The 12,679-nt window shown below is 38.2% G+C and overlaps 1 protein-coding gene and 1 long non-coding RNA gene across 2 annotated transcripts in view; both read left to right on the plus strand.

Moving 5' to 3' along the window:
• The first annotated feature begins 539 nt into the window (after nt 1-539).
• LOC113470746 lies at nt 540-1,945 on the plus strand. The gene is made up of 2 exons (XR_003393692.1): nt 540-674; nt 1,437-1,945. It is a non-coding gene; the product is annotated as an uncharacterized LOC113470746 (long non-coding RNA).
• An 8,880-nt stretch (nt 1,946-10,825) lies between these two features.
• LOC103517276 overlaps nt 10,826-12,679 on the plus strand; it is a 35,869-nt gene continuing 34,015 nt past the window's right edge. Inside the window, exon 1 of the mRNA XM_026829433.1 lies at nt 10,826-11,502. The gene's annotated coding sequence lies outside the window, so the exon portion shown is untranslated. The remainder of the gene's footprint in view (nt 11,503-12,679) is intronic.

Consider the following 12,679-nt stretch of genomic DNA (forward strand, 5'->3'; position numbering starts at 1 on the left):
TTAAGAAAGTGTGTGGAGACCCTAAAACAAAGATGACTGGTTTTCTAAAAAAAAAAATGGTTTGGTTTTCCATAATAATTGTTTTGAATACTTATATTTCACTATTTTACTTACCATGAATGGCTTCATTGTAAATATTATTAAGTTGTAATTTATTATAAATATTTATTAAAACAGTTTCGAGGTCGTCTTAGGGTCCTAACTCCATGATGTTATATTTTGCGGAAGTTTAATAGGTTTTAAATCTTACACTCTATTGTGCGGTCATGTAAAGCATGAACGAGGAAGTAAAAGTTCACTTCTATCGAAAGCACCACACACAAAAAGTTCTTTCCCTTCAAAAGTTTGGCCCCTATACGTCTTCCCCAATAAATTGGAATTATATTGAAGAGGTAATGTTAATTTTAAGGCATTTTTAGGGCCTTTGAAAAATAAAACAATACATTTTAAGGTAAATTTATGAATCCAAGATTTGAAATTTCGCGCTATTTTCTCACCTCAAGCTAACCTAAAAATTTTGTAAACAAAGCTCAAAATCCCCAAAAAATTGTTTTTTCAATTTTACAAAAAAATTCTGGAGAGTTTCAAAAGTTTATCCATAATTATTTCATTAATCCCTAGGATAATTCGACAACCAACCACATTATCTTAAGCACTGAAAACTCTACTTTAAGGTATAAATCATTTTATTTCCAAGTTCGTCTGTATATCTCCGACTTCCGTTAAAATCGGAGTGTATCTCTTGTTTGGCTTGAGCTTGACCCGCCATAAACGGTTTTCCATTAAAAAACATTTTAAATCTAATTTCCTGGCTTTTTTCTGGTTCCTAGTGCATTCTAAAGGTATTTTCCATCACATAAGTAGTATATTGTACGATTATGGGGAACTTTCTTTTGTTTGGAAAAATCCAATCTGAGGTTATGTTTGTATGCAAGACCAAAAAATTGTAAACAATTTTGTGTTTCAGCTCAAAGCTATGAAGTGTTCTAATGAAGTAAAACATTAGGTACCTCAAGTTTGGTCCCCCCTTCTAATTTTTGGTACAATTCTATAAAATATTAATCTTTTATTCACTTTTAGCTAGTTCTGGACTTGAGGATTTTATCATAATTCACAGTTTCTTTGTTTCACAAAAACATCTTGATGTTATTGTTTGGATGTTTTTTACCGAGCCATCAAAATTCTTGTTGGGTATGATTTGGTTCTAATATCTATTTTTCTCATTTTCAATCTTTTTTGGATCTATTATTTTTGTTCTGATGGTTTTTTACTTGATGTAATTAAATATAGGTACTTACTTGATTTTTTTTTCCCCCCGAAACAGTTTATAAACTGTGATGAATCTTGAACGAGATGAGATTCTGACCAAACATAGATTACTGTGTTTAGCTTAGAATGAATTTATATCTATTAGTTTGATTTTTATTGTGTTTCAGATTATACTGAAGACTGATGTACAAGTATTTCATGTAAAATATACAATATATTATAAGGAAATCATCCAATGCTCCAATACTCAACATTCATTGTTGTCTGCCACTGTACATAATTCATTACTTCCTAGTGAAAATTGTTGATGAAAAATACTGTTCAAATTTATTATTTATTTATAAATACGGGTAAATAGTTTGTAATCTAAAAGCATTGGAAAATATCTTCAACCATTTTTCATTACGTAAGTAGCTTAGTCAGTAGTTTTTCTTCTTAGTGCTTTGAGAACTTTGTGTCACCTATTCTGTGGGTTGAAATTAATAGAACATATAGGTACTATGTCTTGCATTCTGACCCATTCAGTATTTACTTAATGGTTCTTGGTTACCCATTAAATATTTGGTTCATTAATGCCATGGGACATAGTTTGCTGAATTGTACCTAACCATCATTGAAATTTGTACTAATCCATTGTATTTCAGCTGTGTCTTGGGAATTTAATTTTGTGCTGAAATTCACCATGAACATTTTTTTTTGGGGATAAGTAGGGATTGAGTCATTGCACTTGAGCATAGTTCATATGTGGTAAGGATTTCTGACTTGGATAAGGGAGTTGGTTGGGTTTTTTAAAATGTTAGAAACCTGTTTTTTTTATGTCAAGTTACCTTCATTCCCTGGATTTGAGTGACAAAAAGCATTTTTTTACATTAGTAAACATCTTGTTTTTCTGGTTTACCTACTACCTTAATGACACACAGGCAAATTCAACTTGGGAAAAAAAAAAAAAAAAAAACCTTGTGGGGATTTAAACATTATTCCCACATGAGGTTTGTCACCTCTATCAAAAGTGGTTGTGCCCCATTGAGAGAAATGTGTCGTCTGTTTACAAGGATTGTTGTGTCGTCGGAGAAAAATAATTTAGCTGACAACAATTTAATACCTACCTTACTAATGAGAGAGCGTTGTATTACCTACTTTATGCCGTTGTCACATAGTTGTACGGTTATACCCCTATCCCATCAGAATAAAATCCGCCCCGGGCGGGAATCGAACCCGCGGCCTAGCGCTTACAAGGCAGACGCACTACCAACCAAGCTAACTAGACTGGCATTAAACTTTGAAAATGGCTTTGTTTCGGTGTTTTCTCCGAGAATAATTGAGAGAAATGTGTCGTCTGTTTACAAGGATTGTTGTGTCGTCGGAGAAAAATAAATTAGCTGGGAATAATTTCATACCTACCTTACTAATGAGAGAGCATTGTATTACCTAGTACCTACGTTATGTCGCTGTCACATACACTTATGCCCCTATCTGTCTGTATTGGAAGTATGTAGTACCTTTCTAGGATTGTAATTCTCTATTGGAAGTAGTAAGTAAGTACTATCATTCTATATCTGCTTACAAGGATTGTTGTGTCGTCGGAGAAAAATAAATTAGCTGAGAACAATTTAATACCTACCTTACTAATGAGAGAGCGTTGTATTACCTACTTTATGCTGTTGTCACATAGTTGTACGGTTATACCCCTATCTGTCTGTATTGGAAGTATGTAGTACCTTTCTAGGATTGTAGTTCTCTATTGGAAGTAGTAAGTAAGTACTATCATTCTATGCTTGTAGTACTTCATCTTGACGACCTGTTAAGGAAATAAAACTTTCAGTGCGGGTCATTGCGATTGTCACAACATAAGAACTTTTAGTTCCCATCGTCAGGAATCATATCTTTAATACTTTCCTTTTACTTGTTTGATCGTATGCAAAGAAATACGGAGGAATGGGTTTGTTTTGATCGTATGTGATGAAGAAATATGATGTGGGTTTGTTGACATGAAGGTTCATGGACTTTTGAAGAAATACGGAGGAATGGGTTTGTTTTGATCGTATGTGATGAAGAAATATGATGTGGGTTTGTTGACATGAAGGTTCATGGACTTTTGATTTATTTTTAGTTGAGCTCAAGTTGATTTTGGTTTTCCCTTCTGTCACAAAGAGAGAATCGTTGGTAGACAACTTACGAATCCAAATATTTAAGATGGAAGTACCTACTAATGAGTCCCTTCACCTTAGCAGTAGGGTACTACTTTTACTGTCAAATTCCAAAATGTGCAATGTAAAAAGAATGAGATTCTATACCTCGGCCGGGATCGAACCCACGTCCTCTCGATTACCAGGCGAGCGCCTCGAGTCCTACACCACCGAGACAGAATCGTTCCGTCCGACCCTGTATTTATGCTCGACGACTATCTCTCTCCAACTCTCACAGCTCGGGATCGCCCTGTCTCACTCGGTGCATATCGTGTGGTGCACAATAGAGTTACTATCGGGATCCGAGAGTCCCTCTCTACTTCGGTGACTTCTAGGTCCTCACGAGGTCTACCGAGTCGAGAGTTGTTTGTAATGTAGAGTCGCTCTCGCTCAGTCTTTATCAGAACCTTGCCGCAATGGATTTTGGAGTTGAAGTAATGAAAGTTGAAATTATCGAGGTTCTACTGTACATAGTTAGATTATATCATAGACATAGCCTAGCTGGTTTTGAGACAAAATCACTTATTGGATCATGTATTTTGACTATTTACTTAGCTGTCCAATTTAACGTGCCTTGTGTGTAGGGGACTTAAAGGGCAACTTTACTAAAAGTTTTCATTAATATGTAGTCCTCGACACGGAGAAAAAAACCAGGGTGCCGGCGCTCTAATATTGAACTCTATATCAGGAAGCTCGACAGTTTACTAAATAATTCCAACAACCTGAATTATGGGAAATAACTCAATGATAGAGTTCTTCCACCCAAAGTTTCATAAACTTGAAGCACCCTATCACTAACTTTTCTTTGTCCGTATAAAATGTAACACCCCGCCATCGCCAACAGGTCCATCCTGTATGAAATCCTAGAAAAGTGTGTCAGAAATAGGTTTGTAAATGGGTCATAAATAGGTTCTCTATGACAACAATGAACATCCTGGGTCCACGGGTGAGTGTGATCCAGTTATAATATGTCATGTCATACTGGTTCTCTTTGGATCCCTTATCAGGCTTTTATCATTGAGTATCTTTCCTTCTTTGATTTGAACCGCCTTTTCTTGGTTCCTTAAGGTAGAAACACATTACCCTCACGTAACGTGAGCGCATGTGATGTGAGGGTAGTGTTGCGTTTCTACTTATACTCCAAGAGAGTCAAGAGACAAAACCTATTAGAGATACAGGTTAAGGCAAAAAGCAGTCGTCATCTGAGTCTTTTAATTCTTAACTCGTGGATTAATCATGGATGACTATTAGCTTAAAGCCTCTTCACATTTTGATAAACATCGTACCCATCTAAAAATGTTTTGAGGATGTCGTGAGGGTAGTGTTGCGTTTCTACTTATACTCCAAGAACCAAGAGACAAAACCTATTAGAGATACAGGTTAAGACAAAAGGCAGTCCTCATCTGAGTCTTTTCGTTTGATTTCTTTCAGTTTTTTTATTTTTCAATTCTTAAGTCGTGGATTAATCATGGATGACTATTAGCTTAAAGCCTCTTCACATTTTGATAAACATCGTACCCATCTAAAAATGTTTTGAGGAGCTAACTGGTAGTAGTATAGACGTTGCGCGTTGGTATAAAAAAGAGCGTTCTTTGCTATTTGTATCAATTTGACAACAAGGTCAGCCAGGTTTTTTCTCGTGTAATATTGGTATTGGTATAAGTAGGGGCATCGGCTATAATAAACGCCCTATGTGGCTATGTCACTGCGACCTGGTTAGATCTTTTGTGACTCCGAATCGATGTTGACCAAAGGTCCAAAGATGTCCCTAGACTTGATGCTCACCACTGCGACCTGGTTAGATCTTTTGTGACTCCGAATCGATGTTGACCAAAGGTCCAAAGATGTCCCTAGACTTGATGCTCACCCTGTATACACGCGAGTCTCTAGGTGCCAGGTACGAGCGAGTACATCTTGATTTGTTTGATCATTTCTTTTCATTTGATCTTCGGGACCAATTTGAAAATCTTCTCATCCTCTTTCTTAACTCCTTTATTTGAAAAGGCTCGCATGGTACCTGGTACAGCTTGTCATGTAATTGACAAGTATTGTCAGACTGTGTCTTATCGCCATCTGATGAGGGATATACTACATAAGATGAGACATATTACGGGATGGTATGCTACGACACAGACCACAAGCGTCCATTGCAGCAGTTGTTTCATTGCTATTGAGAAAAAAAAACCTCTATGGTGTGGTTTCTGGCGCGGTTAACTTCGGATCTAGAAGTTGGTGGTTTGAATCTGAGTAGAGACATAAAATTTATGGAGGTGTATGACGACTTTGGTGACATGCATTTTAGTATGCTTATAGTCTTTTGTCGAACAAGGTTTGAAGTTGATCTTCTCTGTTGCGGGTCAAATTTTTTTTGAAGTTTTATCGGGCCTATCGATTTGATTCTGACCTCTTTAACATACATTTTTGATTTGGCAACAATCGGCCCGTAAGGTATGAAATAATAAAAGTTGGCAGGTAGGTACTTTGTGTTTTTCGGACATTTTGGATCTAGTGTCTACTGTCTATGCTTTTACCATTCCTACAAAACTCTCATTTTCTCACACATGCCTATGGTATTTACCGAGCCCAACAATACAGCTAGACAACATCAAATACTCTGGGTAGAATCTAGAAACAGACAATACTTCCAATCATGTAATGTATTGTTTACTTCAAGCCATTACACTTTCCATACTAAGCATTGAATAGTCAGTGGCGTGGGGTTAGCTTTTCAAAATGAGAAACTATCTATAAACCATTCTCTATTTTGTCATCACCTTTCGGCTATAGCTAATTTGATCTTCTCTGTTGTGGGTCAAATTTTTTGAAGTTTTATCGGGCCTATCGATTTGATTCTGACCTCTTTAACATACATTTTTGATTTGGCAACAATCGGCCCGTAAGGTATGAAATAATAAAAGTTGGCAGGTAGGTACTTTGTGTTTTTCGGACATTTTGGATCTAGTGTCTACTGTCTATGCTTTTACCATTCCTACAAAACTCTCATTTTCTCACACATGCCTATGGTATTTACCGAGCCCAACAATACAGCTAGACAACATCAAATACTCTGGGTAGAATCTAGAAACAGACAATACTTCCAATCATGTAATGTATTGTTTACTTGAAGCCATTACACTTTCCATACTAAGCATTGAATAGTCAGTGGCGTGGGGTTAGCTTTTCAAAGAAGCCATCACACTTTCCATACTAAGCAATACTTAGTCAGTGGCGTGGGGTTAGCTTTTCAAAATGAGAAACTATCTATAAACCATTCTCTATTTTGTCATCACCTTTCGGCTATAGCTAACGTAAGGTATGAAATAATAAAAGTTGGCAGGTAGGTACTTTGTGTTTTTCGGACATTTTGGATCTAGTGTCTACTGTCTATGCTTTTACTTACCATACCTACAAAACTCTCATTTTCTCACACATGCCTATGGTATTTACCGAGCCCAACAATACAGCTAGACAACATAAAATACTCTGGGTAGAATCTAGAAACAGACAATACTTCCAATCATGTAATGTATTGTTTACTTGAAGCCATTACACTTTCCATACTAAGCATTGAATAGTCAGTGGCGTGGGGTTAGCTTTTCAAAATGAGAAACAGTCTATAAACCATTCTCTATTTTGTCATCACCTTTCGGCTATAGCTAAAGCCGCTACAACAACAAAAAACCTATAAACCAGGGGTACACAAACCTAAAGTGACCGCGAGCCGCACTCATTTTTCAGCTATAAATTGGGTTTAATTGGTTGATTGAGATATACTGCACGGTCCGGGGGCCACAGTTGTTGCACCCCTGCTCTGAATCTTTATACGTACAGTTTCGCTTAACTCGTAACACAAAAAGCCCACTCCGCGGCATAGTTGTAGGGTCAAACGGCTCTAAAGGATGAGTTCTTTTCAAAATGAGAAACTATCTATAAACCATTCTCTATTTTGTCATCACCTTTCGGCTATAGCTAAAGCCGCTACAACAACAAAAAACCTATAAACCAGGGGTGCACAAACCTAAAGTGACCGCGGGCCGCACTCATTTTTCAGCTATAAATTGGGTTTAATTGGTTGATCGAGATATACTAATACTGCACGGTCCGGGGGCCACAGTTGTTGCACCCCTGCTCTGAACCTTTATACGTACAGTTTCGCTTAACTCGTAACACAAAAAGCCCACTCCGCGGCATAGTTGTAGGGTCAAACGGCTCTAAAGGATGAGTTGTAGGGTCAAACGGCCCTGAAGAATCTACTACAGTAAGTATAGTAGTATTTTCCTTTTGGAAACGGAACAGATTCCAATGGCGCGATTCCCATCTTGGATTTCCTATGGTTTAGTACAGGACTACAGGGACTATCGCGTCAAAAAGAGGGGAAATTCCGAAAGGAAAGTGCAAGCGATCTGCTGGTAGTCTCGGGATCCAGATAGAATAATCACTTACTTTTTTCGGTAAGTGGTTAGTAGAGAAATAGGGATGAGAAAAAAACTCGTAGGGAGGAAAGGAAGCTGTGCTTCCCTAGCTTTCATGAAAATTCCGCCACTGTTTATCATCATTATTATTGGTTGAACTTATGTAGAGTTGTAGAGGTTTCGTTTCTTGTGCGTAGATTTCTCAGTAAAATCTCGAGTTTGTATTGTACTGATTCTCACTTTCAACTTGGTTCATGAGTCTATTTGTCCGTGTGTCTGACTGGGCGGTGTGCCACTTCTGACTGCTTCCTTTTTTAGCTGAGACAACTCGAACTATACCTGTATTTCGGAACTAGTTCTAGTCCCGCCGAGCCAAGGAGAGTTTATTTTCAACTTCAATAACCTTGAAACTTTGGAAAAGCCAGCCTAGTTAGCTCGGAACGGCTGGCTTTTTCCTATCGTGTCTTCCTTCTCTCTTCGATTTCGGGACGATAAGCAGTTGTTACAGTTCCCTGTCAAACCTATTTTTTTATTATTATTAAACTTTTTTTTTTTTTTTTTTTTTTTAGAGGTTAAAGAAATACGGAGGAATGGGTTTGTTTTGATCGTATGTGATGAAGAAATATGATGTGGGTTTGTTGACATGAAGGTTCATGGACTTTTGATTTATTTTTAGTTGAGCTCAAGTTGATTTTGGTTTTCCCTTCTGTCACAAAGAGAGAATCGTTGGTAGACAACTTACGAATCCAAATATTTAAGATGGAAGTACCTACTAATGAGTCCCTTCACCTTAGCAGTAGCGTACTACTTTTACTGTCAAATTCTCAAATATGTAATGTAAAAAGAATGAGATTCTATACCTCGGCCGGGATCGAACCCAAGTCCTCTCGATTACCAGGCGAGCGCCTCGAGTCCTACACCACCGAGACAGAATCGTTCCGTCCGACCCTGTATTTATGCTCGACGACTATCTCTCTCCAACTCTCACAGCTCGGGATCGCCCTGTCTCACTCGGTGCATATCGTGTGGTGCACAATAGAGTTACTATCGGGATCCGAGAGTCCCTCTCTACTTCGGTGACTTCAGACTTCTAGGTCCTCACGAGGTCTACCGAGTCGAGAGTTGTTTGTAATGTAGAGTCGCTCTCGCTCAGTCTTTATCAGAACCTTGCCGGAATCGGGTCGTGCTACTCGCCGTTACGACGTGAAATTAACTCTGAACAAGAAACAGAACTCGTTTTTTTTTCCACTTTGGCTTCGTTCGCGCAAACCATCCAGAAACGGAGCTCATTAGAAAATGTACGGAAATTAATATAGAGAATAAAAAGAAATCTGAATAAAGTTATAGTTTCTAATTGATCTTTATCGATTCATGTGTAGGAGTGTGTATTCATCCCGTTGAACGTGTCTTTCTCCGTGTTTGGAGCTTTTCAACGTGACGACTTTAGTGCGTTTTGCCCCGCGTCCGACCGTCGGGAATTTGGTCAATTTTGGCCTGAACTTTACGGTATTTTGCGATGATCCTTTTGCGAGAAAACCGCTCGATTTACCGCTATGTTTGACTTGGGAACTGAACAAGAAACAGAACTCGTTTTTTTTTCCACTTTGGCTTCGTTCGCGCAAACCATCCAGAAACGGAGCTCATTAAAAAATGTACGAAAATTAATATAAAGAATAAAAAGAAATCTGAATAAAGTTATAGTTTCTAATTGATCTTTATCGATTCATGTGTAGGAGTGAGTATTCATCCCGTTGAACGTGTCTTTCTCCGTGTTTGGAGCTTTTCAACGCGACGACTTTAGTGCGTTTTGCCCCGTGTCCGACCGTCGGGAATTCGGTCAATTTTGGCCTGAACTTTACGGTATTTTGCGATGATCCTTTTGCGAGAAAACCGCTCGATTTACCGCTATGTTTGACTTGGGAATCGGATTTTCCTAACGCTTGCAAATCGTGTTTTCATATCCGTATCGTTCGGTTTTGCCGATAATTTGCGAACAATTTGCCGATCGGGGTTTTTTTGGTCGCTTTTGAATCTTGTGTTGAGTGATTTGTGCACTGGCGTTAATATCCTTGGATTTATCAGCAAAATCTTTCGTATCCCATTAGCACAACGTCTGACCGATTGGATTTCTTGTTTCTGTGTCTTAATGTTACCTTCTTGTGATTACTGTAAAACTTAACTCTTCGGTGCTTCTTTCTATCAAACTTTGCGTTCTCGGTTCGTTTTTCTAAATTTCGAACTTGGTACCTTTAAAAAAAGTCTTCTTCTCGTTTTTCCAACTTGCCTTTCTGTTTATAATTAAGTATTAAAAAAAACTAGTCATTTTTGAGTGCAGTGAAATTTTTGAATTGTTTTAACACAACTGTCAAACATCTACCAAAACAACATTATTAATTTTAAACATTAGCTTTTGTTTATTATTTTTAAAAGAATTATCCAAATCTATTCACTTGTTTTTCTAACTAAAAATTATAAATTCTCTTGATATCATTAGAAACTTGCTTTCGACGTAACTGTTAATACCAAGTGGCATAATCATCACATCTTGTTCATGAACGGTACATGCGATTGTTGCTCCGATCCATATATTGAACTCGGAGATCCAATGGGTAAAATTATTCCGTCTGTGATTATGAGATGTGTCTTGTTCAAAACTGGGCGAGGTCGTACATAATTTACCCTCAAAGTAGTCAAAGTTCTCAGCAATTTTAAACTCTTTATCCGAACAACAGACTACAGATATCGCTCTGTAACCTGGCAATCGCATTGTCCTCTAATTCCCAGCTCTTCGTGTCCGTTTGACCTCGATAATTTTCCTTTCGAGCTAAAGAAAAGTGAGAACTTCTCTATTTGGATCAAGAAATCAACATTGTGTTCGCGATATTACACGCCCTGGAAATCGTGCTTAGAATCCGATCTGGATTTGAGACTCACGGAGAGAGTGAGTGTAATCATCACATCTTGTTCAAAACTGGGCGAGGTCGTACATAATTTACCCTCAAATTAGTCAAAGTTCTCAGCAATTTTAAACTTTTTATCCGAACAACAGATACTACAGATATCGCTCTGTAACCTGGCAATCGCATTGTCCTCTAATTCCCAGCTCTTCGTGTCCGTTTGACCTCGATAATTTTCCTTTCGAGCCAAAGAAAAGTGAGAACTTCTCTATTTGGATCAAGAAATCAACACTGTGTTCGCGATATTACACGCCCTGGAAATCGTGCTTAGAATCCGATCTGGATTTGAGACTCACGGAGAGAGTGAGTGAACTTAAAGTGTTTCAACTTGGTACCTCGTGAAGAGAGAGTTCTAGGCGGAGATATTTGCTTTTGGATCAGCTGTCAAAGAAGTTGCCACTTGGATATAAATTCGCGCGCGCGTTCGAAAACCGACAACGTCCCATTTCGTGAACTTTTGGCAACGTCGCGTTCTGTGAACTTTTGACAACTCCGGTATCTTGTGAACACACGGAATTTTCGGAACTTTTTGATGATCCTACCTTTTGGATAATACATTGTCTGCTGACCGGTGTGAACTTGAACGCTTTTGGATTCGTGTTTGAGCTTTCGATTTGGCGCTGAAAACCCGAAGTGCTTTCAGCTCCCCCTCTCCTAGAATTTGATTTTTAGACCAAGGTAAATTTCTGATTTTTCTAAACGTTTCTGTGTATACTGTCCATAATATGCGGTGTATTTCATGTTCGTATATGATTAAATGTGACCCCTCTTCCCAGGAAATCCTTCTACCATACCTCCTGGTATCAACATCCTTACTTTAGTTCTTTAGTACCTTATGATCGCAATCTGTTGGTGTGTTACTAAAAAGTGATTTCTCTGTCTTATGTGTTAAGGATGGTCACTAATTTCACCAAAATCGGACGAGCTGTTCGATATTTAATCGCGTAAAGACGTAACTAAAAGTAGAATCACCGATTTCAAAGTTTAGATTTCACTTCCTTCGTTCAATTGTAGTAAGAGGTTTGAATGGTTTGAAGAAATAATGAGAATAGTCCGAGTAGAGAAAGTCCATGTCTCATCTATAGGTCTCCGGCAAAGATTTCAACCTAGGGGGAAAGGCCAAATGCATCTCGTACTATCTCTTGAAATGCGCGCTAAACACCCACCTTTACAGGGTGTTTCGCGAATGACTGAACAAGGAATCGAAAAAATAATCACTTAAAAAAATTAAAATTCGAAAAAAAAAAATTCATGTTGGTGTGACAGCCAAGATCGAACTCAAAAACTGTAGGATAAACCTGAGGGTGAGCTACTTATAATGGTTAGGTGGTAGAAAACGCATCTTGATTGACGTTGAATTTTGTGCACTTTTCAACGGTGCAATCAGTTATTTTATGCGTCCTTTGGTTCTGAAGATATTGTTATTTTAAGTGGACAAGGAATAGGCGGCACATATCGGAATTACAAGTAGACCAACTCGGATAATTGAATCTCTGTTGAAAATTTGAACCCTCAATTTTGACTTTTCTGGTAGCCCTTTAGGTTTTCGGTCCTACCATAACCCTGATTTTCGGTCCTATATAAAATAAATGTAAATGCAGTTTCTAATGTGTTATTATATCACAACTTTGGTGCTCACTGCAGCATTGTAGGATTTTCCCAATATCTCAATAATCCTAAAATGCAATGTTTACCTACCATGCTGGCACCGGTCGCTATGCGCATTTATACCTATGTCATAGCTACTCATTTTCCTCACGAGGCTGAGTGGGCCCCGCAACAGCCAGTCACGGAATCAATCATTTGCATGATACAAATTTCTTGACCCCGCCGGGAATCGAACCCGGGTCTCCCG

This window comes from Diaphorina citri, unplaced genomic scaffold, assembly GCF_000475195.1.
Source record: "Diaphorina citri unplaced genomic scaffold, Diaci psyllid genome assembly version 1.1 scaffold1794, whole genome shotgun sequence".
Classification (NCBI taxonomy): domain Eukaryota; kingdom Metazoa; phylum Arthropoda; class Insecta; order Hemiptera; family Psyllidae; genus Diaphorina; species Diaphorina citri.